General features: G+C 40.6%; 1 protein-coding gene across 3 annotated transcripts in view; it reads right to left on the bottom strand.

Annotated features, from left to right (window-relative positions):
- CREB5 (cAMP responsive element binding protein 5) overlaps window positions 1–18,757 on the bottom strand; it is a 350,697-nt gene extending 331,940 nt beyond the window's left edge. Inside the window, exons 1-2 of one of the 3 annotated variants that reach the window (XM_034760699.1) lie at window positions 18,708–18,757; window positions 17,919–18,040 (exon numbers count right to left, since the gene is read on the bottom strand). The gene's annotated coding sequence lies outside the window, so the exon portion shown is untranslated. The remainder of the gene's footprint in view (window positions 1–17,918; window positions 18,041–18,707) is intronic. The other 2 variants (XM_034760700.1, XM_034760702.1) reach the window with 2 other exon arrangements.
- Between the last annotated feature and the right edge of the window lie 8,399 nt (window positions 18,758–27,156).

The raw sequence follows: 27,156 nt of genomic DNA, 5'->3' as shown, positions 1-27,156 counted from the left end.
TACTTGCCTGCACAACTGAAACAGTGAAGAATACATTGGACAAAAAAGGACTATGCCAAGATACACCTACATGTATATTAAAACAACAAGGAGTCCGGTGGCACCTTAAAGACTAACAGATTTATTTGGGCATAAGCTTTCGAGGTTTTTTTACCCATGAAAGCTTATGCCCAAATAAATCTGTTACTCTTTAAAGGTGCCACCGGACTCCTTGTTGTTTTTGTGGATACAGACTAACACGGCTACCCCCTGATACTTGACTACATGTACATTCTTACTCATTTGGAAGGTTGCTGACATGAGAAAGAAACACAATATAAAGAAGCTTTATAACATATGGGGAAGATATGGTTCCATCTCTATATATTTTGAATTGGCTACAATAAATATTTTTATTTCTGTGTTAACATATTGAATAAATATAGTTGTTCCTGATATTCATTTAGCTCTTGATTTTCATAGATTCATAGATTCCAAGATCAGAAGGAACCACTGTGATCATCTAGTCTGACTTTCTGTATAACACAGGCCATAGAACTTTCCCCAAATAATTCCTAGGGCATCTCTCTTAGGAAAACATTCAATCTTGATTTTAAAATTGTCAGTGATGGAGAATACACCACAACCCTTGGTAAAGTGTTCCAATGGTTAATAACTCTAACTGTTAAAAAGTCTGCCTTATTTCCAGTCTCAATTTGTCTTGCTTCAACTACCAGCCATTGGATTGTGTTATACCTTTCTCTGCTAGCCTGAAGAGCCCATTATTAAATATTTGTTCTCCATATAGATACGTATCGACTAATCAAGTCTCCCCTTAACCTTCTCTTTGATAAACTAAACATTGATAGTCTCAAAGAGCCTAATCTATCAGGCATGTTTTCTAACCCTTTTATCATTCTTGTGGCTCTTCTCTGAACCTTCTCCAGTTAATCAACATCTTTTTTGAATTGTGGGCACCAGAACTGAATACAATATTTCTGCAGTGCTCATACCAGTGCCAAATATAGTGGTAAAATAACTTTTCTCCTCCTACTTGAGATTCCCGTGTATGCATTCCAGGATCATATTAGTTCTTTTAGCCACAGCATCACACTGGGAGTTCATGTTCAACTGATTATCCACCAGGACCCACACATCTTTTTCAGAGTCATGACTTCCCACCCTAGAGTCCCCCATTCTGTAATTATGGCCTACATTCTTTGATCCCAGATGTATACATTTACATTTAGCGATATGAAAATGCATATTGTTTTCTTGCACCCCATTTTCCAAGAAATGCAGATTGCTCTGTATCAGTGACCTGTCCTCTTAATTATTTATCTCTCCCCTTTGTTTTTATTCCAAAGAAGAACTTTCCTAACTGTACACAACTTTCTCCTTTACATTAAGATACTCTTAAGATAGCTAGTGCCTAATGCTACTAAACTAGTTAAACTAGCTTCATGCACTAATTTTAGCGTTGTAAGGCATCCAGTTTTAATCCGGAATGCCCAGTCGAAAAGGGACCCTGGCGCTTCTGGTCAGCAATGCCGACCGGGCTGTTAAAAGTCTGGTTGGCGGCACAGTGGGGGCCCAGGGCTAAGGCAGGCTCCCTGCCTGCCCTGGCTCCCGGAAGTGGCCACCAGGTCCCTGCAGCCTCTAGGCGCATGGGTGGCCAGGGAGGTTCCATGCGCTGCCACTGTCCTGAGTGGCAGCTCCGCAGCTCCCATTGGCCAGAAACCGCAACCAATAGGAGCTGCGGGGGCAGCGCCTGCTGGTGCGAGGGCAGCACGTGGAGCTCCCTGGCCACCCATGAGGTTAGAGGTGCAGCAACTTGGCGCCCACTTCCTGGGTAAGCGCTACCGGGACCCCGCACCCTGAACCCTCTCTCGCACCCCAACCCCCTGCCCCATTCCAGAGTCTCCTCCTGCACCTAAACTCCCTCCCGGACCCCGCACTCCCCCCCGCTCCAGCCCAGAGCCCCCTCCTACACCCCAAACTCCTCATCCCCAGCCTCACCCCAGAGCCCGCACTCTCCCCCCCGCACTCCAACCCCCTGCCCCAGCCCGGTGAAAGTGAGTGAGGGCAGAGGAGAGCGAGTAACGGAGGGAGGGGACGGAGCAAGTGGGGGCCAGGCTTTGGAGAAGGGGTGGGGCAATAAAAAGTTGGCAACCCTAACTAGTTTGTGTGGTACTGATGTGGCTCTTAAACCTCTGTCAGGTAAAACTGAATTAAGTTTTCTTCTAAGGCCTTGTCTACACTAAAGGGAAAAGTTGATCTAAGCTACGCAATTTGAGTTACGACATAGCTTAAATCTACTTATTGCGGAGTCCACACTATGCGACGTCAACAAGAGATGCTCTCCCGTTGACCCCCCTTACTCTTCTCGATGAGGTGGAGCACAGGAGTCAACAGGAGAGCGATCGACGGTTGATTTAGCGGCTCTTCACTAGACCCACTAAATCAACCGCATATGCATCAATCGCCACAGTGTTGATCCTCCAGTAAGTGTAGACAAGCCCTAAGAAAGGAGTATGATAGCAGTTGGCTGCCTGAGATCAATCATAGGTTGAAGAATATGGACAGGAAATGAATGTTGTTTCAAATCTTCAATCCAACATTGTTTTCAAAGGATAAGGGGGAATATTTTGACAACTTGTAATTAAGCTTCAGTCAGCCACTTTGTATCTCTGTTGTTAGGTTGTTGACGTTTTTCCTTTATGCAGATATTTGAAAGGCACACCAGCATTTTACATAAATTCTAAGCATACAAACATGAAAGAGTCAGCCACAAGATACAATAAATAATTTATAGGGGAACACAAATCAGCACTCTCCACTGATAAAACTCAGGGTTAAGATTTTTTTCAAAGCAATCTAAGGGATGTTTCATTAATTTTTTAATGGAAGGTGTGTAGCTAAATCACCTAGGCAGTTTTTAAAATATCAATTTAGAAGTCTCTGTGCATTCCACTAAGCCTCCTGGACTGTTCCTTAGCCTTTATTAAATATTTTGGTTTTGAGAGAAACATATACCCCCCTCTCTTTTAAATTTCAAACATTATCCATGCCAACAAGGTCAAATACTTTCCTTGTACAGATTATTAGAGTTACTTATTTGACATGGTGTGTGACTTCACAATCTTTGTACTTCAAGATCACAGTCCAAGACAAATTCTGCCTCATTAATCAAGTGAAAAAAGTTACATGAATATTTCCAGTCCATTTATGTTCTTCATTTTTGAAACAATATCTAGAAGAATTCAGCATATTCTGAATAGTAAAAAAAAAATAGTTATATAGCTCAGTGGGTCTCAGCCAGGGGTCTGGGGCCCCCTGGGGGGGCCACGAGCAGGTTTCAAGGGGTCCATCAAGCAGGGCCAGCATCAGACTCACTGGGGCCCAGGGCAGAAAGCCAAAGCTCCACTGCATGGGGCTGAAGCCCAAGTCCCTGAGCCCCACCACCAGGGGCTGAAGCCGAAGCCTGAGCAGCTTAGCTTCATGGGGCTCCCTGTGGCATGGGGGCCCCAAGCAATTTCCCTGTTTGCTACCCCCTAACGCCGGCCCTGGCTTTTATATGCAGAAAATCAGTTGTTGTAAAACAGGTGGGCCGTGGAGTTTTTATCGCATGCTGGAGGGGCCTCAGAAACAAAAGGGTTGAGAATCTCTGATATAGCTGAGGTAATGAAGCTACAGCACCACAAGCCAACACTGATTATGAAGTACATGCTGTATGATCCATTTAACTGTAACTTAATTAAGACATAATAGGCCCAATCCTGGTCCAATTGAAGTCAATGACAAAACTCCCATAGTGTCCCGTGGGAGCAGGAATGATCTGTGGCCTCTGAAGAGAAACAGCCTGCAGCTCTCTTGTGAAAGTAGTGACCACTTTTCCAGGGTAACAGAAATCATTCATCTGAATGAGTATTTCCTTCTTTGCACTATAGGCGTTTCTGAAATATATTGCACCCAGTGCTGCAAGATAGACAGGCCACCAAGAACTTCTGCAGAAGTCTCCTAATAATGCCTGCCCTTTATTGAAACTGACCTCTTTTCACCTTGTTAAAAGCAGTAAGATGCAAGTAATAGATCATGCCAAAGGTTAACCTCCGGAGATATTAGATAAAGGTGTCCAGAGAAATACCAAAAAAAGGGGTGCTGACAAGGAAACAGAGAGACTTATGATTAGGAAGTGTGAATAAGCTAAAGTTTCAAACATATTCAGTGTTTTGTTAGAAATGTTGAAGTATGGAAAAATATTCTGTGTACATAATATTCAAAACATTTATATTAAAACTAATAAATAAATGGAGATATCCTATCTCCTAGAACTGGAAGGGACCTTGAAAGGTCATCGAGTCCAGCCCCCTGCCTTCACTAGCAGGACCAAGTACTGATTTTGCCCCAAATCCCTAAGTGGCCCCCTCAAGGATTGAATTCACAACCCTGGGTTTAGCAGGCCAATGCTCAAACCACTGAGCTACGTACTTTACCAATTTTGTAATGTGAACTGCAACAAATGTTATTACAATTTTAATAACAGAGTACACATACCCCCAAACTCCCTCCAAGCAGGGCTGGCTCCAGGCACCAGCTTAACAAGCAGGTGCTTGGGGAGGCCAACGGAGAGGGGCGGCACCTGTGACAATTCGGGGGCGGCAGGTCCCTCACTCCCTCTAGAAGCGAAGGACCTGCTGCTGAACTGCCGCCGCCAATCGTGGCTTTTTTTTTTTTTTTTTGCTTGGGATGGCAGAAATGTTGGAGCCGACCCTGCCTCCAAGCATAGGCACCGACTCCGTGGGTGCTCCGGGACTGGAGCACCCACAGAAAAAAATTGGTGAGTGCTCAGCACCCATCGGCAGCTCCCTGTAGCCCCGCCCTACCCCCCTGCTCCAGCTCACCTCACCTCCACCTCCGCTGCAAGTGCGCCGCCACATCCTGCTTCTCCCACCTCCCTCCCAGCCCTTGTGCCGCAAAACAGCCGATTCGCAGGGCAGGGAGAAGAGGGGGAATGTGGCACGCTGGGGGAAGAGGCGGGGCTGGGGCGGGGATTTGGGGAAGGGATCCAATAGGAGCAGGGAGGGGCAGAGTTAGGGCGGGGACTTTGGGGATGGGGCTGGAATGGGGTGGAATCGGGGCGGGGCCGGAGGCACCCACCGGCGCCGGAGAAAGTTGGCATCTATGCCTCCAAGATCATGTCTTGCATCACCACTGTGATAACAACTGAAGAACTAAAGTCCCCAGAGCAAATTAAGAATTTTTCCCCTATAAAATGGTAGATTTTCCTATAACTTGCTTTTTAGCCCACTACATTGAGGCAGGACCATATACACCTAGACCATCCCTGATAGGTGTTTGTCTAACCCATTCTTAAAAATCTCCCATGACAGGGATTCTACAACCTCCCTTGGAAGCTTATTCCAGTTCTTAACTATCTTTATAGTTAGAAAGTTTTTCCTAATATCTAACCTAAATCTCCCTTGGTACAGATTAAGCACTCTATTACTGGTCATACTTTCAGTGCACATGAAGAACAATTAATCACTGTCCTCTTTATAACAGCCCTTAAAATATTTGAAGACTGACATCTGGTCCCCCTTTCGGTTTTCTTTTCTCAAAACTAAACACACCTATTTTTTTAAAAAAGACTTTTCTTCATAGGTGTGGTTTCCTAAACCCATAATTTTTCTTGCTCTCCTCTGGACTCTCTCCAGTTTGTCCACATCTTTCCTAGAGTGTAGCACCCAGAACTGGACACAGTACCCCAGCTGAGCCCTCATCAGTGCCGAGAGTGGAATAATTAGCTCCCATGTCTTACATCGACACTCCTGTTAATACACCCCAGAATATTAGCCTTTTTTGCAACTGCGTCACTTTATTGACTCGTATTCAATTTGTGATCTACTATAAGACCCAGATCCTTTCCCGCAGTACTTCTACCTAACCAGTTATTGTCCATTTTGTAGTTGTGCATTTGATTTTTCCTTCCTAGGTGAAGTACTTTGTATTTCTCTTTGCATTTGTATTTGGCCAATTCTCCAATTTGTCAAGGTCATTTTAAATTCTAATCCTGTACTCCAAAGTACTTGCAATCTGATGGGTGTCATCTGCAAATTATATAAACAAACTCTCCACTCCAATTTCCAAAGTCATTAATGAAAATATTGACTAGTACCAGACCCAGGACAGTCTTCTGCAGGACCCTACTATATACACCCTCACAGTTTGACAGCAAACCATTGATAACTACTATTTGAATATGGTCTTTCAACCAGTTATGTACTTCTAGTACTTTCATGTAGACATTTCCCTAGTTTGTTTATGAGAATGTTAGTTGGGACTGTGTCAGAAGCCATCCTAGAATCAAAATATAGCATGTCTACAGCTTCTCCCAACTCCATTAAGCTAGTAATGGAAGGTAATTCCCTCCTGCCCCAACCCCGGGGGCAATCAGAGAAAATCCTGGGGGATCTTCTGAAGACACAGGGCCTCCACATCAATAGAGGGACCACCCCCCACTCTCTCCACCTCACAATCAGCATAATTTCAGTGACGCTTTCATCTGTCTTACACTACCCATCACCATACACACTCACTCCAATAGGATTATGCAGTGCAGAAGGGGCAACAAATAGTTAATGCAGCCTGAATTCCTCTAGACAGATTATTTGTGCAGCTTGGTAAGGACTGCCCGTTGTCTTCCCCCTGAAGCCCACAACTCTAGCTACGTCCCCAATCACAGATCATTAGCCCTGTCCAGTGCTGTCCATGACATTCAACTCAGGAATGGACAGTGGTAAAGAGAAATCCTGCGTTAGAGGTAGGAGATCCTGTTTGAGATGATAATATGGATGGGCAAGAGGGGAGAGAAATTGTGAAAGCCTTTAAATTTAGAGACCATATCATGTTCACCTCACAAATGCATATTGAGTGTGACAAGCAGGATTTGGCTCTAGAACTGTACATTATCAGAGGGTTGTTGGTGGGCACTGGAATGTTCATACTGTTTGTTTGTTTGTTTGTTTGTTAAGAGAGATGTAATACTAAAGTAGGTGTGTTGGGAAAAGGCTACTCAATTATAAAAAAAAGTGGCATGGCTTTTAGCACATTCACTTAACTATTTTAAAAACAATCATTTATGGCTTGCTATTATTTCCATAGTAAATTGAATATTTTAGGCCCTCATCCTGAGAATTATTCCCTGCAAGTGCAGGGGTCTACCCAGGCAAAACAGTTTCCAGGATTACAGCCTTGGTTTTGCCCTTCAGTAACAGAAATGTTATAAAGAATATTTTACAACATATAGTCTACATTTGAGACATGGAACTGCCCATTTTTGTGTAAGAGTGGTGGATACAAATAAGAAATTTATTTGAAGGCCTGCAGTGCTGTGAGAAGAGAGACTATACAAGCAACACATAGAGCAGTGGCTCTCAACCTTTCCAGACTACTGTACCCCTTTCAGGCGTCTGATTTGTCTTGTGTACCCCAAGTTTCACCTCACTTACAAACTATTTGTTTACAAAATCAGACCTAAAAATACAGAAGTGTCACAGCACACTATTACCGAAAAATTGCTTACTTTCTCATTTTACCATGTAATTATAAAATAAATCAATTGGAATATAAATTTGTACTTACATTTCAGTGTATAATATATAGAGCAGTGTAAACGTGTCATTCTCTGTATGAAATTTGAGTTTGTACTGACTTCACTAGTGCTTTTTTATGTAGCCTGTTGTAAAACTAGGCAAATATCTAGATGAGGTGATGTACCCCCAGAAGATATCTGCATACCACCAGCCGTATGTGTACCCCTGGTTGAGAACCACTGATCTAGAGGGTGCTCTATTAACAGAGAGTGCACTAGCAGTGACTATGTTCTCTGCAATACACTGGTCCTAAATTTCGCTGCAAGGTATCATGGCTTCTGTGGAACATTGGCAATGTACTCTGCAGCACACAGAAACTACCTGAAACTGTCACAGAGAATTCAACAAACAGATTTGTATTTCTATTTTCATGTTCAATTCACTAATAAAGTCACTGTACTATCCCTTGCACTAGGTATTTTGAATTTAATTTCCATATTCATCTTAAATTTTGGAAAGTTTTTCCCATGCGTTACCCCTAACTTTTCAATATACTGTAAGATTTTGTATTGACAATGCATAATAGAAGTTGTCAGGAGGCAACTAAGCAGGAGACAGCTGGGACTTTTGGCATCCACAAAAATGCATTTGGTATCTTGGCACAGATGTTCAGTTTCAGCTTGTGGCACTAGGGAGATGTATCTTTTTTTTCCAAGCTTGTCCCCAGAGAGAGGGAAGTGACTTGAAATTTAGGAATAAAGGGTCTGGATCTCCATGTTTCTCATCCTACTATCTTTTCACAAGAACTATCCACCCAACAATGCTCTCAATGCCCATGTCTATATCCTACTACAATGAATAAGAACACAGGTGAATATTTCTGCAGAAAAGAGCTGAGCAAAACATTTAAATGTCATCATTAGGTTTCAAAGCTATCGCCCACTCAGATGACTAGTGCAGTTGACTCCTCTCAGATCAACACTATTTTGAGAAGCTACCTTCAAAACCACATGGGGGTAAGAACTTATGCTCTCAATTTCATTGGTGTAAAATAGAAGCTATTCAAGTCAGTGGTGTTACTCCTGATTTACACCTACATGAGTGGGAGTGGAATTCAGGCCTTGATTTCTCAAATAAAAGCATCGGTCCAAATTCTGTTCTCAGCTACATCACTGTAAGTCTAAACAAACTTCTTTCAAGTGAAGTGATCTTAGATTTACACCAGCATAGCAGAAACTAGAATATGTATTTGTTATGAGTCAACCAATCTGTTTTCTTCTTTTTTGCTTAGATTGGAGCGGAAATTAATGTGGATGTTTTGGAGCAGACAACATCCCTGTCAAATTATATAGTAACTTCTCATGCTAAAACTTGTTCGTTTTCACACCATCATCACTGATGACCTCAGCACAGCATTGCTCTGAGAATAATGATTTAGTCAACTGCAGAGCCAGCAGGGGGGACACAAAACAACGTGTGCTTAAATAGTGCTTTTAAAAACATTTTGGCAAGGAATAATAGGGTTTATTATTATTATTATATCATCTAATCTGGAGGATCTTTCCCCATCAGTTTCAGTTATGAGGCTTAAAACTCTTTGCAGTATCCTCTTACAAAAGAGAATATGCAAAAGTTACCTACTGTGTGCAGTTTTGCTAACACTATGGGCCAGATCCTCACCTGGTTCCATTTCATTTAAGCCAATGGAGCCACACAGATTTACAACAGCAAAGATCTGGCCACATATGTTAAAATTTCTCATCTTGACTCTGTATATCAGAGCATCAGGTCAGTTGCTTCCGCACACATTGAAGTCTGCTGTGTAAACATATTTGTTTAATTATTCTTTAGATTGCAACTCTAGCATGTAGCAAGTGTCTTATTTGCAAGTGTCCTGGGCCGTAACTGTGATGACATACAATAGAACAAAAGCATTCCTTCAGAAGTGTGAAAAAATCTTGCCACCAATCAAAATATTATAAGTCCATGGGGCTACAGGAAAGTGAACTAACATTCCGAATAAGAAAATATTAGGCCCTATCCTCATCTTGCTTAACCTGTTTTCACACAAATATGATTGTATTGAAGTCAATAGAGCTACCCCAGATTCACAATAGTGTAATTAAGAGCAAAATCTACGCCAGTGCTAAGGGTCAAATTCTTCGCCTATGGTTAACTGAAAAACCTAGTGGGATTTTGGTATATGTTATACAAGCCTGAGGCCACAGTGGTGACTGTTGGGGCCAGTGTAAGTAGATGGAGCACCTACACATAAAACTTGTGAGAGGAAGAGATAGAGTGGAAGGAATATGAATTGAGCACGAAAGTAAGTATTCTCAATATTTCCCTCTCCCCAGACACAGTAAGAGTTGTCACAATAGAAGGAAAGCTATACAAACATGTTCATTTAGAAGAAACAGACATCCTCAACTTGATGACTCAGCTTTTGCTTTAATAATAGGATTTGCACAAACACACAACTGACAAATTGATACACTGCATTCAGAATATACCCCATGAATCTAATTCTCCTCTCACAAGAGAAACTCCAGTGTAACTCCTCTGCTTTCAGCAGAGTTGCTCCTGATTTATATCAGTGTGAGAGAACACTTTTAGGCCCTATTATGATTAATATTTTTGGTTTCTACCATAACAAAAGTATCTTTACACTTTTATAGATCTTCATTTGATCCTTTCTTTCCGGTTTCATATGTTATTTAGAAAACATTTGTGTCATTTAGAGGTCCCTGTCAAGGATGTTTCCAAAATATTAAAAATATTATTTTCCGTCACTTTCTGCAATAATGCTTTGGACACCTGAAATTAAAATCTTTTTCCTTGCTAAATCTTTTTTCTCTTCATCTCATGTGAACACACTAGTTTATTAAGGCAAGGGAATGAAAGACAGATCAGAATTTTAAAAAGTTGGTCTAGTTTTGATCTTCCTAACCTTTTAATCTGTTCTTTTAACCCTTTTCTACTGCCTATCCATTTAAAATAATATACACCGGATATATGTGTGTGTGTGCGCATGTCTTTGGGAACATGGTGATGGGGGAAAAAGAGTAATAATTCCCCAGCTTGTTTTTTTAAAGCATAAAAATATAAAATTTAAGCCTCCCTAGTCTTGCTGGAAGATTACCTGGACACCAAGGGAAGTCTCTGGAGAAGTCAATGTTGAGAACAGAATTTGTGGGAACATTGAATCTTTAAACAAAGATTAATTTTATCTCCGACCTTCATTAAACATTGAAATTAAGTGGTTAAATGTTCACAGCAACAAAAAAGAGTTCTAAACAATTGGACTAAAAATCCCTTCCCCTCTCTACTGCTCAGCTTTCACTTTTTTGCTATATCTTAATTTTGCTATTTCTCCAGTCACCACAGATTGTTCCAAGGTAGATAAAATTTGAGTTTCTAATATAAACAGTATAGAATGGTTTTGTATATCTAAACACACACATTTACTCTATATATACATATGCACACATATGTATATATCCATATCCACTTTTACAGATCCACCTTAAGAGCCTGCACCTACTCCCATTTGAGTTTAGTGACAATTATGCCCATTGACTTCACTGGGACGGATCTGACTGACTAAAACTAATTCTGAGTGGTGACTATAAATACACCATGATTTGCTACTCACAATTTATGAGCTTCATCACTTAATATAAATATTACTTAAAATATAATTATATAGTTGCAGTAAACACTAAAGTGTGAATAATGGTGTGCTAATTCACACCTCATTGCACTAATGGCAATTGGTTTTGTAACCTCAATGCCCAACACATACACTATGAATTAATAACATTAATACAATAATTCACACCTTGGAGTGTCTTGCTGCTTAATTAGGTAAAATACTGTTACATGGATATGTAAGTGCCCAAACACATCCGCTCACTTACAAACATTTTAAGGGAGAAAAAGTAGCAGGTGCAATATGGACATACACACACACACACACTAGTTAGCAGTTTACTTGAGTACTCCAGGTAATGCCTCAGTTTAGCTCATCCTGCTATAGCCACTTCATGCAACATATCCTCAGTCTAATCTTAAATTCCATTTATTGTGCTACAGAGCCCCCTGTGTTGAATGTTTTATATTAGCTACCATTACTCAAGTCTTGCCAGTCAGGTATTGAAGAACAAAAATCTGGGAACTGCTGGCCCCTCTTTATTTCCCACATTAGTCAAATGACTTTCTAAGTACTTGTGAACAGCTATAAATGATGCCATATCACATATCATGTGCAGTAGTGGCGTCCTGGCGTCCATGAACCTACATTGCAACAGGTAAAAAGGCTGCTACTGTCAAACTGTAGGGAAAAGATTTTTCAACTTATTTAAATAATTTCTCTGAAGCCCTCTGTTTCCTACCAAATAAAACGCACACAAAAAATATGTCACTGAGCCAACCAGAGTAACCTCAGTACCATGGACTGATAGTTGGAAAACTTCAAACATAAATAATTATTGAGATCGCCCAGATCACTCCACTGAAATCAAGTGCCCCAGCGATACAAAGTCGTTGGGAAGGAAAGGAATTGAAATGGAGGGCAGATGAGGATGGTAGTATTAGAAAACGTCACTTGTAGAAGACAGCAAAGAAGTGGAAAAGAAAACAATTATTATTTAAAGTGTATTCAGATGTAAGAAATAGAATACATATTAAGGGGTGATCATCAAATGGCCAAAGTATGCATAAAAACACCAAACGGTTGAATTCCTTGGGTACCCAGGACTCCCACTGAAATCAATGGGAGTTTTGGGTGCCCAAGGAAAGCAAAATAAGGCTCTTATTCTGTTAAAGTTATTACAGCATTTGTGGATAGTTTTCTTACTGAAACTGAAATTCCCTTACGCTTGCCTCTCTCTTCGGGCCTCCCCACTAAGGGCATTCTAGTAAGTTTTAATCAGTCTACTGGAGTCCCCTTACTATGAAGGATTATATTGCCACATCCTAAGATCAGCTTGAACAGAATGCTGCCACAATAGCAAGTCCTAATTAACTCAAAATATGAGATTCTAAACAGGAAAATTAAACAAACACTAGTAAGTGTAACTTTCTGAAATATTTATTTTGAAGCATGTGGGGGATTGACTTCTTGAGTGGATTCTCAAAAACGAAGACAGAAACAAAAACCAAAGCATAACAGCTAGTAAGCTAAGGAAATTGTACTAAGCTTTGAATGTTTTACTTTGAAAATCCTAGAGCCCTCAATAAAATCCTTAGTCAATCTCTTCTTGTTTATAAAACAGTATTTGGTATCACCATCTTGAAATCTACAAAACAGATACAGCCATCTCTCTAAAAATCTCTAAATCCAGATTTGCAGCTGCAGTTCCCATTAATGAAGCTTTGATGGGTAACAGAAAAAATGCTGAATGCCAATATTTTTAATTATACAGTAAAATAACTTTAGTGAAAAGACTAGACATGCTATTATTTTAGAAGTGCCAGAGTTACCACGTCAACCAGTGCCGTGGTATAGGTAAATGATCAGTGTACAAACAAAATAATTACTTGGCTAAAACAACATACCACAGTATTTTTGCTTCAGAAAGTGTCTTACAACAACAATTATTACTTATACATTGAGTATATCAGAGAGTATACCTATATTTATTTTTACAGAAATGTAATTTTGAGACGTTCACAGAAATATATTCACATTATACATAGGTATGTAAAACTGTACCACAAATCTGTAAAAGCACTGATCTTATTCCTGTAATGTGGTTAATATTCAAATTAGACAAGAAAAGAAATTGAGATAATTGTTTTGTCTACCTTAAAGAACAATCTTTTAAAGATTTTAAATTGATGTAGCAACGCAATTTGTAGTAGGAGGAAAAAAAGTGTGCTGAAGGCTAAGGCTAAAAGTTACTAAAAGCTAAAGTTGCATTAATTTTGTGACTGTTTATTATAATAATGTTTTTAAAATGCAGAAAAACAAAGAACTCTTCAAGTACATCTCTAACAAAGAACTACTTGCCTGTATCTTATAGAATTTACTACGTTTTTCTTTGCAATCAAACTTTCTCAGAGACAAATAGCACAGGTTACATGACATATAGCACTTTCTCAGAGAAAAACAACCTGCAGAAATCATATGTTGGGATACAATAGAATGGTCACCAGGACAACTAGCCGATTGATCAGCCGTGACAATATCACTTATGACTGAGTCAAAGTCAGCAAGAGTGTGAATCTCAAAAATGTTTTCAATGATTCCACTAAAAGATGTTACCAGCTTATTGTGATGAAAGTTTATATGTGAAAAGTTGGCCCAAACAAAATTCAAGTCAGCTAAATACAAGTTCATTTAGTCAACACAGAAACAGAGCTGTATGCATAGCTGAAAGACCTGTTGCTCTCTATCGTTAATGGGTCCATGTCTCAAGCAACTCCGTCGATTGAGGTATATATGTAACAAATGGTTATAGTCTCTACTTGAGAAAAATTCCCATTTTGTTAAATTAGAGACCTGAGTAACTGAACACTACTTTAAATAGGTGGCAATTTTATTACGTTATTCCAAAAAATAAAGCAAAATTAATTTCATGTATAGTGAGGGTTATTCCAGAAAAAGTTCATTTGGACTAAAATAAAGCTTTACTTTAGTTTAAAGGTGGCCAATCCATAAACAGAAGGTTTATTAATAAATCAAAGCAACAGGTCTGCAGTAAATCCAGGAGGTTGCTAACTAGAAAAAGAAATACAAAGTGACAGATTTCTAGGGAAAAGATCTTTGACCAAAAGAGAGTGTAGTCAAAAGATGGGCAACAATACCATCCTGCATAGTTGGAGATATACAAATCTTGCCTGGGGTCCCAGAAGGAAGTAAAAAGTGTCTTAAAAATTGCCCTGTTAATAGTTAAGGGCCAAATCCTCCTGCAAAACTGCCACTGATATCCATAAGGATTTGCCGGAGTGACGACAGAAGGATTGGGCCCTAAGAATTGTCTCAAGCCAATGCAAGGTCCATTGTTACTGGAATGAACTCTAACTCTCACAAACGCAGTATCACACGAAAGACCCCTCTGAAGGATAAACAACCACCTTAGGACATTTCAAAGCCTCTTCTAAACTACAGAGAGCAAATTAATACCAAATTTGAACACATGGGGCCAAATCTTCCTCCCCTTATTCATGCAAGTAGCCCCACTGCATCGTAAGGTGAACAAGATTATGGATACAACCTCTCCCCATTTTACCTTCACTTTTAGTAGTAATACTTGTTTTTCTTCCCTTTCTTTTCCCATAGGTTAAATAAAGAGATCAGACCTTCCCTTGTTCTGAGAGTTGGGTTTCTGTAAAATAGCCTATATTATCAATTGATTTTTATTTGGTTCTCTTTATTTGGTTCTTTATACGAGTTAAAAAAATCTAATTTTGTTCCCAAATCTTAAATCTCTAAAATAAATGGCATCCAATATTCAATAGTCCAAGGCAAAGCTTATTGTCCTTCCAAGTAGACCAAGTTACTTCCAACCTCATGTCAAGAATATCAAGAAATTTCTTTGTCTTTAGAAAGAAATCTCTTCATCACATAAAATATTATCTGACCTCTCATAATTGTCCAATTAAAGTTACAATAAATAGACAATTTCAGTTTGTTCAATTCAAATATTTAGTATTTCTATTTCCTATCCCATGGTAAATGCATACATGAAAACATTTAAGTTTTGGAAGTTTGATGGTCTAGACATAAAGACAGCAGAAACATTACTAATTCTATGGACAGTAATAGACACTAATTCTTTACAAACCATGCATGAACCAAGCCGAGACATTATCCTTTTCTTATCAATAGTTAAAGATCACTTAGTCAATTAACAGGAAAATAAGAGACTTCTTACCATTATCTATAGAGTAAAATCAGGAATGAGTTGTTTTGTTCAATCAACAAGTCAACTTTTCTCTCCTAGTGACTTTTTTTGTTTTTAAAGCTCCGTTTGCCAGCGATAGCCAGGGAAGAGGTGTCACTGTATATTTCTCTATGTTTGTATTTAAGACGATCAGAATCTTATTTTATTGAACCAATAGAAGACAGATCTCGTACTTTACTATCACGGTTCCAACCAAGAGCTAATCCCCAGGTAGTTCTATTTGCCTCTAACAGTTTCTTTTTGTAATGAGACTAATTTTTCCAGTAGCCTTTAACTCAACTAGATTAACTGACATGGAAAATGTGACTAAAAACTTGTAGAACTGTCTAGCCTCCAACCCAGCACAAAATCAACTTTGTAGTAAGTGCTGAAGGACATCTAGCAAGCAGCAACTTGCTCAGTTTATAATCCTGAACTATATATTCACAGAGAACTGTACTACGCCATCTAGTTAGCTGACAGCAGGCTTCACTTTCTACATTAGAAGTGGATACCTTAAAATACAGGGCTTTGGCACTTGAGAATGTTCAGTTTCTTTAAATGAATATCACTACTGGGATAATCCACATCCAGTTGATATGGGAAAATTTAGCTTATAATAGCAGAGTGACCTTCTACATCTAACTTTGATTTACAAGATAAAAGCAACTTTTAAATTAAAGAGGCTTTCTGCTAATAGAGCTTATTATTCCAGAGACAGGAATGATTTTCCTCGAAAGTTGTCCCTGTGTGCATGCCTATTATCTTCGTTTTTCTCCTTCTACTAATGAGCATTTATCTAAAGAGCCTGTTAATCCTCTGATGTGTGCTTCTGGTCAGAGGTAACAGTTTGAATAAAACCACTAATCACTTATCACTAATCACTGATCGTTAACCACACTTTTCTCTAGTGCTTTGCAACCTGCACTGCTCCCTTTAGGACTAAGGAGTAACAAATAAGAAGTTTAACATTTTAAAAGTATTTTTAACATAGTAATGCTGACTTCATCCAAAGACATTTTTCTACAGAAATTTTTTAAAAAAATTCTACCAAAGTGCATGTACTTCAGAACAAATTCCCACAAACTGTGTCAGAGTATAGATTTTCTTTCATTTTGTTCTCACCCTGTAACTCTAGAAACAATTTATTTAAAAAAAAAACTTTACAGTCTGGTTTCTGGATTATTTCTGCATGACAGTTTCTTAGAAGAAAGTTCTTCCTCCACTGTTATTTGACACACTGTATTTTCACCAAATGACCAGGCAAAGAAACTCTGGTGTAATTTAATGGATTAGGAGAAGAGTTATCTTTGAAATGTATGGTCTCCAGGAAAACCCAAGAACCCTATTGTCCTTTGGTCTAACCTCTGTTTTCATCTGTCTGTATATTGTTTCCTACTGATAAACTACAGAAATCCTCTGGCCATGCTGTTTTAAGTAAGTACTATTTAAGCATTTTAATTGTAAAAGACACACATATGGACATTCATTTTATTTTATTGCTATCCATGTCTTTGAACCACTTTTTTTCTTTCAGACTGTAACATTTATAATAAACCCTGGAGATGACAGATCACTCATCATGCCTGGACATAAATAAGAGAAAAGGCAGAGTTTAGCAGGTATCCACCTTATATTTCAGAAGCTCTTATAATTCTGGAAGGACAAAACTTAGCTAAAGAGAGGGAGAGAGAAACCTAAACCAGAGGAGGGATAAAGGAGATATGCATTGAACTGGGGGGGAGGAGAGGGTGTAAAAACGATGTGCTTAGCCAGTTGGATTGTAAAAGGGAGAGTTGCTTTGTCAGCATTTCTAACCCCCTGAACCCTACAGTATCTAAGGCTGTTAATCAAACACTTACTAGTCTGCAGAATGACGTAATGGCCCACTATCCAGCCTTATTCCCTGAGATATGTCAGAAGGGGTGTGGGGGGGAGACAACCAAACATAGCGATGCAGACACCTAACAACGAAATATACACACAGCCCACTCTAGCCCTGAGCCTTAACAATAGGCATCATGTGGGGACTGGAGATGAGGAAGGGGAGGGGGGTGATCAGTTTGTTGTGCAATTATCAATAAAAGTCCATATAAGAAACAACACATACAGATAAACCAGCAACTCGTACGCAGCTGAGCCTCCGGTACTTTGGACTAAGAAGACTCTTCCAAAACTTAAATCAAAGTTGCAGCGATTGAAATCAAGTTCAGTTAAGAAGAAAGCGAAAGCTTCAAGAAGGGAGGGGGGACTTTGAGAGCAAGTCCAGCAGCCAAAGAGCTGTCATTTCAGCAGCAGCAGCAAGACAAGATGTTATGCCGAAAAGAAATAAGGCAAAGATGGGGGGTGGGGGGGGGAAGCAGCATCAACCTTCTACTTTTGTGTCTAGTTTAAAAAAAATCCTCTCCCGGAAGAGCTTAAACAAGAATTACAATTTATTTGCAACAATATTTACCTACACGCTCCCTGAAGACAGCGGAGATGGCAGCAGCAGCTACATCTCATCTCAGCGGTTCTTCGACACACATGCATACACAAGCACACGGTCCCGGCAGCATACTAATGACTTTGCTAGCTCTTGTTTCAACACACACACACACACACAGACACAGAGAGAGAGAGAGAGACAGAGAGTTTCAAAACTTTCCAACTTTTTGGTCGGTGTGTTGAATTGAGGAATCTCAAAGTTGCTCCCCTCGCTGCCTTTCCGCTCCCTCCGCCTGCTTACTGCGCTTCGTGTAGCTTCAACAACTTTTCCGGTCCCCCCGCCACCCCCCGATTCCTGTTACACCCTCGCCCAGTCACTTAGAGGAGTGAGAGGGAGCGATGCACACACACACACACTCGTTCAAAAAGCCATCTTCATAGAAGCATCTCACTGATCAAACATCGCAGCCGGAACGGGAGCGGGGGAATCTCAAATGGTTACTATCATTACAATTAAATTGAAAAACTAACAGCCGTTTATCACAGCCCCCGGAGCAGTCCCAGGGTTAATAACAAAAACTGTTTACTAGCCCCTCAAAACTCCCACAAAACAAAACAAACCCCTTTGCAATTCATGAGATTTCTCCCTCCTCACTTTAGATCCTTCCCCCCTCTGCTCCCCAGTTAATTCACACATACTCCCCGTCCCTAGATCAGTCCCATGCACACAAGTACTTTAAAGCGTCCAGAAAGCGAGGGTTTAAATGCACTGAAAAGTGAGTTTCATAAAGTCAGATCAGTATTTAGAGGAACTTACCCAACAAGTGTAGAAGGGAAAGGACCAGCAGCTTGGGTGAAGGAACCACGTTGGACTGAGAGAAGGTTACAATACGTTCTATTTAGAGAAGCATTACATCACCCTCGGTGACGTCACGTGGGATTCCTGAACTTCTAAATCATTGCGGTCCCTGTTCAGGGGGAGAGTGGAGGGGTAGGCGTGTCCGGGGGCGTGTCCTCCCCGGGCTCCGCCCCCGCCAGCAAGCCACAGTAGAAGGGGCGGATGGAGGGGGAGGCGAGTGCAAAGCAGGAACAGCGCAAGCAACAGCTTGCAGAGCTGGATGTGACAGGACTGACATTAGGCGTGTGTGAGTCAGCTTGGAAAAAATCTCCTGCTTTATGGATTTCGGGAGGAAGCAGGGACGAATCCAAAGAGGCGGGTTCCCTAGGCTGTATTGATTTGCAGGGGCTGGGCACGGACTGTTTCCCGAACTGGATGGGTTGGTCGCCATTCAACTAAGTGTGGCACGGGACAAGACCCGTTCCAGTCTGCTGAATAAACTCCGGCGCTGCTAGTATACTGTGTATAGGCTGATGGACCCAAACGAAGCAAACACCGAACCTCCTTTGGGAATTAATCCCTCTTGTGTTTCAAAGAGCTCTCTCTCTCTCTCTCTCTCTCTCTCTAAAGAGCTGAGCTAACACCCTAAATCTGAACGCCCCACTACTTTTGGGAGGAATGGTGATTACTAGGGGGATTTTAGTGCCCACATCCAATTAATTCATCTCTAGATTGTATTGATCCACGTAACTACTTTTCTTACAAAGGGGTTTTATAATAGGACTTTTATTAATATATAGTTCTTCGTAGACGTGATATCGGTGGAGAGATCAGAAGTTACAGCAAGGGAGAAAAGATATTTTGAGTCTTGCACATGCAGAATTAAAGGGACACTGGCAGGGAACCCCCCCCCCCCCAAAAAAAGTGCATTACCTTCCTTATCTTACAGCTACCATACTACCACACAGACCATCACCAATGACTCCAGCATGCTTTGAGTCAGGCCCTTAGTGTCTGCACAAGGAAGAAGAATGACTGAAGAAAAGGAATGGGAGTCAGGAGATCGATTCTAACCTGATTCTGTTATAGACATCCTGTGTTACCTTAGGCAAATCAGTTGAAAGTGAGTCTCCAGAAAGGTTCTTAGCTGTTGTTCTGTGAGGATAGTACCTTATCTATTCGCAAGGTGTTATGTATTAAGCATCAATGTGATCAGCAGCATACAAGATGTAAAAATACAATCTTAGACCCAATGCTGCAAACAGTAGCATGTGTGTGATCTTTAGTCCCGGGAGCAAAGTTATACACATGCAGGACTGAGCCCCAGCACCTCTAGACTTGGCAATTCATTGCCCTGGCACCTCTTTTGGGATCACTTCATTGATCCCAAATACTAAGTATTATTCATAGTGGTTAGCATTATATCCTACTAGTCATCTGGAGATAGCATGTTCAAAAGGCAGCAGAATCAGTCCTAAGATCCTACCTCATCTAGTACACGGTCCTTTGAATAAGTGCCCCAGCCCAACCCTTTCCCTTGCTGGCGTTTGATTTATTAATAACTCAACAATAAAATATAAACTTCCTCCACAAGCCTGGGTTCCTAGATCAACCTAACTACCCCTGTTTTAGTTTCCTGTAGCCCAAACAGACACTCTCACCCTCTGTATATCCGTTTGGAGCTAATTGGAGGAACCTGCTATTATGAGTCAGCAATAATTACTCAGAATCTTGATGCAAGCTTTTAGCACCAGAGCCTAGGGTGATGCAACATTAATGCTCTGCATTTCTATACAACTGCTTAATAATTACTGTCCTCAACTTTTAACGAGTATTTTATTTAGGGTTTAAAGCCCATAGAAAGAAACAGAGGTCCTCATGATGGACTTTGAGTTAGTTTAGCTAATTAGGATAGGGATGAAGGAACTATGTGCAGTATAGTTTGTATTCATTTTTCCAGGTATTATTCTTGGAAATTGATAAATAAGCCTATGTTTATAAAACACCTTTCATTCTAAGTGTTCCCAATTCATATTACAAACTACAAATAGAAGAATCACTTCACTCACAATTGCAGCTACTTCTGGGGTGAAACATGGCAGTTATTTAACAGAACACAGGAATGCTGTACAATTAAGACCATATATCAGGACCAATGTGTGGGGAGGGGAGAGACAAAGCTGTACTGTTCTTTTGTCAATCAGGAAATGCTGTGTCATCATTCAATTGATATAATAAAATTCTGGGAAATGTTCTTCCATGTAACTGGACTCATGTCAAATTTTTTGGCATTTCAGTAGTGGGATAAGAGCTTCTTTCTCCAAGTTTCTCAAAGAGCCCAAAATGAAATAGCTCATTATTTGGTTACTGTTTTAGGCCCTAATCCTGTCTCCCACTGAAGTCAGTGCAACATCCTCTTCAGTGATGGCAACAGGGATGTGGATAGCCGTGGGAATGGTTTTGGTTGGATTTTGGGGGACAGAATAAAATTGTGACTAATATTTATTTTTGTTCAAAATTTATTTTGATTTTTATAATTGAAGGTGGGTTTTTTGTTGTTTGTTTGCGTTGTTTTTTAGAATGATATTTAGTGCTCAGATGATTTGCTGCTAGACTATAGCGAGTAGAATCTGGATCCCATTTTGGGTCTATACTATTTGACATTTTCTCTTTAACACTGTGTTTAAAATGCTTGATATCATAATTGCTCAGATATTTTGCATGCTGTCACCTGTGTGTCATGCAAAGGGACTTTTAATTTAGATTGTCATCTTGTTTAACTTACTGTGGCATTAAGTGGAATGCACCCGGTATGTTGTGCTCATGAATTCATTGTGCATCAAGAGTTTCATAGATTCTTTTCTATTAAATAAGGTAGGTGCTGGTTATGGAAATAGAACAGACTTAAAGAAGCAGACATTTGATGCAAAATAGCCCACATCTTTAACACCTAGGCCTAGCTTTTTCCCAGTTACCCATACCTGCAAGCTCCAACACACCACTCAAAAAAACAATGATATATATATCATCTTCCTTTGAGTCAATATGTCCCTCTCCCCTCCAAACTCTGAACCCATCCTGTAACCACCATCAGCTCTTGTTCACATCCCCCTTTGCAGTCTCCTAATCACCAGCATCTCCCTGCACTGTGGATCCTGCAATCCTCACTCCTACCTGCATTCCAGTTCTGCTGCTTTGTCCTCCTACCCGTACGGGAGCATAGAGAATAGAAGAAGTATTTTCCATGTGCTCAGTTCCTGTGCCTGGTGCTATAGCAGCACCTGGCAGCAGGGAGGAACAACTGCTGACAAAGTCCTGCTCAGTCCCTGTAGTCCCAGCTTGGAGCATGCTCAGTGCAGATGGAATCTTCAGCAAATTTAGAAACTCTACCCAGTTTACTGAGTATGGGTGAATTGCAATTTTTAGAGGCTAATAACTTGGCCAAATGGCAAAAGGCACACCCCTGATACCAGGAGGTCCATCCTGTCAAATTTCAAGTTCCTGCTCCAAACTACGGAGGTGCTAAACCTACTCAGCTAAACAGTTGTAGGATTAGTTGGTGGGTTTTTTTTTTTTTAAATGAGGGCAAAACAATTTAGGTAATGTCATTCTCAGAAATGGCTGAAACATTTTAGTTGAAACTTTCCAAAGAAATTCAGCCTGAGGCAGACATCCAGCATAGAAAATTTCAGCCAAAACAGTTAACGTGAAAATAGGGCCTTATAATGGGAACTGTTGAATACCCTTAACTAAGGAGATACTACTCACTCAATCTATACTACTATGCTGCTGTTTCATAAATAATAGCAGGTGTAAAACAACCCAGTCCTTTCCAGTTTTTTTTCTCATAAGATTCTATTAAATGATTATATATAAATTATTTTTTTTGTCTATCCTTGAAAGTATGAAAGTATCTTTTAAAACATTTTTACATCTGTCTTGTGTTTTCCTGTGAATGGTGTTAAGATTACTTGTATTAAAGGGCCAGACAATGGAGAAGGAAAGGATAGAGGTGAAAACCCCACAATCCAGAATAAAGAGAAGCTTAATGAAAATGAAAACTAGTCAGTTTTGCAGTATGCTGAGATGAATTGGGATGACACTCAATGGTAAAGGTAAAAGACCATAGTGCTGTTTCAGCAAACAGCCAAAATCTTAGTCATTCCAGTAAAATCAATGGTAAGTATAAAGTAAGGATATTACAATAATTATACGAGTTTTGTGGGTTGAAAATCCGTTTTCACCAAGACATTATTGATGTCACATAAAATTAATATTTAGTGCTGTCTTACTTAGTTTCATATTTTACATACCTGTTCTTCTCATAACATCATTAAACATGTGGTTAAGCAAGGTGGTGCCAATGCTGAGTGTTACTCTCATCATTTTTGGCATTTACGATCACCTTGTGACGAGTACTTCACTAGAATCTCAGCAGCTTTTAACCCAATCGAACAGTAATTCATTCTCCTCTGTACAAACTGCTAAACATTTCACATCTGTCAGATCCTTTGCAGTCACATTTATGGCATGTGAAATTTTATCAAAGATCCATACTAGTCACAAAAAGAATTAAGGCTCTAGAAATGAAAGGCGAGGAAGAAAGGTTTTCGCTCCCAGTTTTTAAAATACTCAGTCTGTTTTCATAATAAATCTTGTTTTAAAAGGTGATGTAAATTATGCTATTTAGTAATTAGTAAAACCAGCAATTTCCTGGGCAAATGTGAACAGACTGTTTTTATGCAACAAACTCTAGACAGCACCAACCACACCCTAAATAGTAGATCTGCATTTAAAGATCCCCTTACCCTTTCTACTTAATTTCAGCCATGTTAATAAACAAATTATCCAGTTAACATGGGTACCAGGAAAGGGAAGAAATTGCTTTCAATAACCTCAAGAGATCACTGAGACGCACAGTAGTAATCTTTGCCATATGAGACAAGGGTCAGAAATGGGGTAGAGAATGAACCAAAAGTTAGAGAAAGTCAACACAAAATCCCTTTTTTGCTTACTGCTTTCATCTCATCTCATATTCTTGTTCAAATTGCCATTTCTCCACAAAATCCCTTGGACAACAAACCTACTCTCAGTTATACCAATGTAAAGAGAGGAAGGATGGTGTGGTGGTTAACACACTGAACTGGAACTCAATCTACATTAAATTCTTGGCTTTATCACAGACTTCTTGTGTGAAACTGGGTAAGTTGCTTAACTTCTCTCTGTATTCCAGGTCCCCATCTGTAAAAAGAGGGGAGTTTGATTACCTTTTCTGTTTAGACTGTAAGCTCTTCAGTGAAATGCCTGTCTTACTATGTGCATGTACCATGCCTAACATGATGGGGCATTGATCACAGTTGGTGGCCACCACTATAATACAAACAACATAATAGTTCTACTGAAATTGCTACTCAGGCTAACAATGAAGGGCCTGATTCTGCTCTGATTCCATTGACATCATTGATTTAAATGGGAACAGGCTGGGACACAGAATACTGTTAAATTCCCCCAAACTTCAGGAACACAGAGTTAAGGTTGCTTGGTGGTTCTTCATGCTCTTCCAAACTTAAACCTCTTAAAACCAGGAAACGAAGAGCTGGGGAAAGGTGAACCCGAAGCCTCTTTCCCCATTCCTGGAGGGAGCATGGTGAAAAAGGGGAGTTCTGAATTCCTCCTCATGATCGGAGAGCAGTGGAAAGTAAGGAGAATGCTGGAGCCCCCTCTCTCAGCCTGGTGAAAAAGTCTTGTGGAATGATTACAGGGGACAGAAGGCATTTGGAGGGGATGGGAGGGAAGGGCACATATGGCTCTACTTCCCTTTCCCCTTCCCCACTGTTGGAGAAGGAGCCCAACCTGCCCCCCTAATGGTTCATCTCTACCAGGCCTTCTGAGCTCCCAGAGAGCAAGGGTCCCTTTGAGAAGGATCCCTTATTCATTGAGAGTTCATAAAATAAAATAAAAAAAACACTACTTTGGGGAGGGTGAGGGAAATGCAGTACTATGTCAAAGTTGTAGTTATCCAACTGGTTTTTCAAAAACTGTTTGTTTTTTTAAATCTCTTATTCTAATGAAAGAGTCATCATCTAGGGGTATGCTGGCCTCTCTGTATCTGTGCCAGAGCACAGCCTTATGAAGCACCCACCCTGTACCCTCCAAAATCCCCCACAGTCCCTGCACTGCGCCAACATCCCCCACACTCGCACTGCTCTAACCCACCATATTCCTTAGTTCTGCACCAAAAAGATATAACAATATGAAAATGTTATAAGCAGCTCATTAGAGAGACAAGGTGGGTGAGGTAACATTTTTTATTGGACCAACTTCTGAGAGAGAGATACTACCCCACCCAACTTGTCTCTCTGATATCCTGGGACTAACATGGCTACAAAAACACTGCATAAGGAGACTGTGTATGATGAACCCCTTCACCAAATGACCCAGTAACTTGCTTTGTTTTGATCATGCTAACGTGTGTATGAGTAGAGTATGAATCATGATTACATTACCCTTAATGCTTACTAGAGTCTTTCATCTTCCCTCTATTTAATTAAAGCTAATTTCCTGGAAAATTTACTTCTTAAGTAAAATCATAGTCTACATGTGGATTGTAGAGCACCTTAAAATATTGCTCTTAAACCAGAAATTTTGGTCTCAGTGCACAACTTCCAAAAGAAGCCCAGGGCAGAATGCAGGCAGAGAGCAACAAACACACACAACATACTTTCCCTGAAGGCTTCCAAAGGGTTGGGCTCAAACTCACAGTGCATAGGTATTGCTCAGTTTTGATGACCACAGCTTGTCACTTGGAGCCATTGTGTGCCAGTCCGTTAGCTGTAACTGAGCCCTACTCTTGCTGCTCACATGCATTTCACTCTCTTAATCATGTAAATTTAGTTCATGCCAACCTGGAGTTCCAAACTTTACCCTCAATGACTATTTCAATACTGCTTCCCCAAAGGGGCAGTGGGTGCTGTGCTATAGCTGAGAGAAATCAAGAGTGGCTGAGGTTAGTTGGGGAAGATGAGGACCATACCTGGAACCATACATAGAATCTGGGGTGTGTGCAAAAACAGTCAGAAGAACCAGGTGACTCTGTAAACACGTGATTATTTTGGCGGATCTGTATATCAGGAACACTTTCTTCAAAAGACCTCAAATTTGGACCACTAACCGTACTGCCGCACTTTAATGAGGACAGCAAATTTCTAGACAGATTAAGCATGTGGATTTTAGAGCACTTAGAATAATTAACTATTAAACAGAAAGTGAGATTCAACCTTAAGTACTACAAAGGTGGCGCTGATCTACAATATTGATTTGTTGTGTAGCCCTTCTGCCAGGTGAAGTCAGCAGCAACAAGGGCCAGATTCAGTTTCTAGGGGTTCTTTTTCAACAATACAACACAAAACCAGCTCTAGTCCCCACCCAGTGACTTGGGACAATGAAACACCACCCAATGGGCACCTCTAAGAGGCAATACTTCCCCTCTCACAAGCACAGAGTCTGAGTGTAGCAAGAACTTTTAATAAAAGAAGGGAAGTAACTCAGCATTCATTTGGGAAAACCCTGCTACTAGGGCTCATAAACCATGAGCAAAAGACCCACCCCCAAGTAAGTTGGGCAGTGTCCTTTTCCGCTAAGGGTCTTAAGTCAAGCAACCCAAAAGTCCCATCCCTTCTATGTACCCCACTCACAGTTGCTGTCCTTGGCCAGTACAGCCCCAGAGTTCACCACCTAACCTGTGTGGGGGGGGGAGGGGTAAATGAGGCACCTTACATGCTTCACTGCTCAGGCACTCACTCATTGCTCCAACGGCCAATTGCCACACCTCTGCAGGGCTCTTCTCTGGACCTCTCCACCAGCCTCCCTGCTGGCCACTTGTCATGCCTCTCCACAAGCTTGCCATGCCTTTCCACCAGGCACCCTGCTAGCTGCTTGCCACACCTCTCCACCAGCCACTCTGCTGGCCCCTTACAAAGATCTCTTCTGGGCCCCGCCACTTAACACAGTTTTCAGTGATTTCAGCTATTAGTGGGGAAGCCTCGCTACTGGTTCACACTGGGTAGTCTCTTGCAACAGAGACACTATCAGAAAGTAGATCTAATAGGTCAATTGAATCTAAATTTGCACTTTTATTATACTACAGAGAGAGAACAAGTCAAATACAGTCTAAAGACACTTTATCAGAACCCACACCACCAGATACAACTACCCCCTCTCCACTCACTGGGCTTTGGAACCCATGTCCCCTGCCTAGCGAGTGCCATTCAGTTGAGGGTGAGTTTCTCCGTTGGGGTATGCCAGGTACAGTTCTGCTGCCCTTGGTTCACACAACAAGGATAACAACCCTTTATTACTCCTGCACCAATAACAAGGGGACTGGGGATCTAACACCAACCACAAGTGATCATTTGGGCAAGCAGTCCCA

Source organism: Trachemys scripta, chromosome 2 (assembly GCF_013100865.1).
Source record: "Trachemys scripta elegans isolate TJP31775 chromosome 2, CAS_Tse_1.0, whole genome shotgun sequence".
NCBI classification, from domain to species: Eukaryota; Metazoa; Chordata; order Testudines; family Emydidae; genus Trachemys; species Trachemys scripta.
Note: the sequence above shows the minus strand (reverse complement) of the source record. Positions and strands in the feature narration are given on the sequence as shown.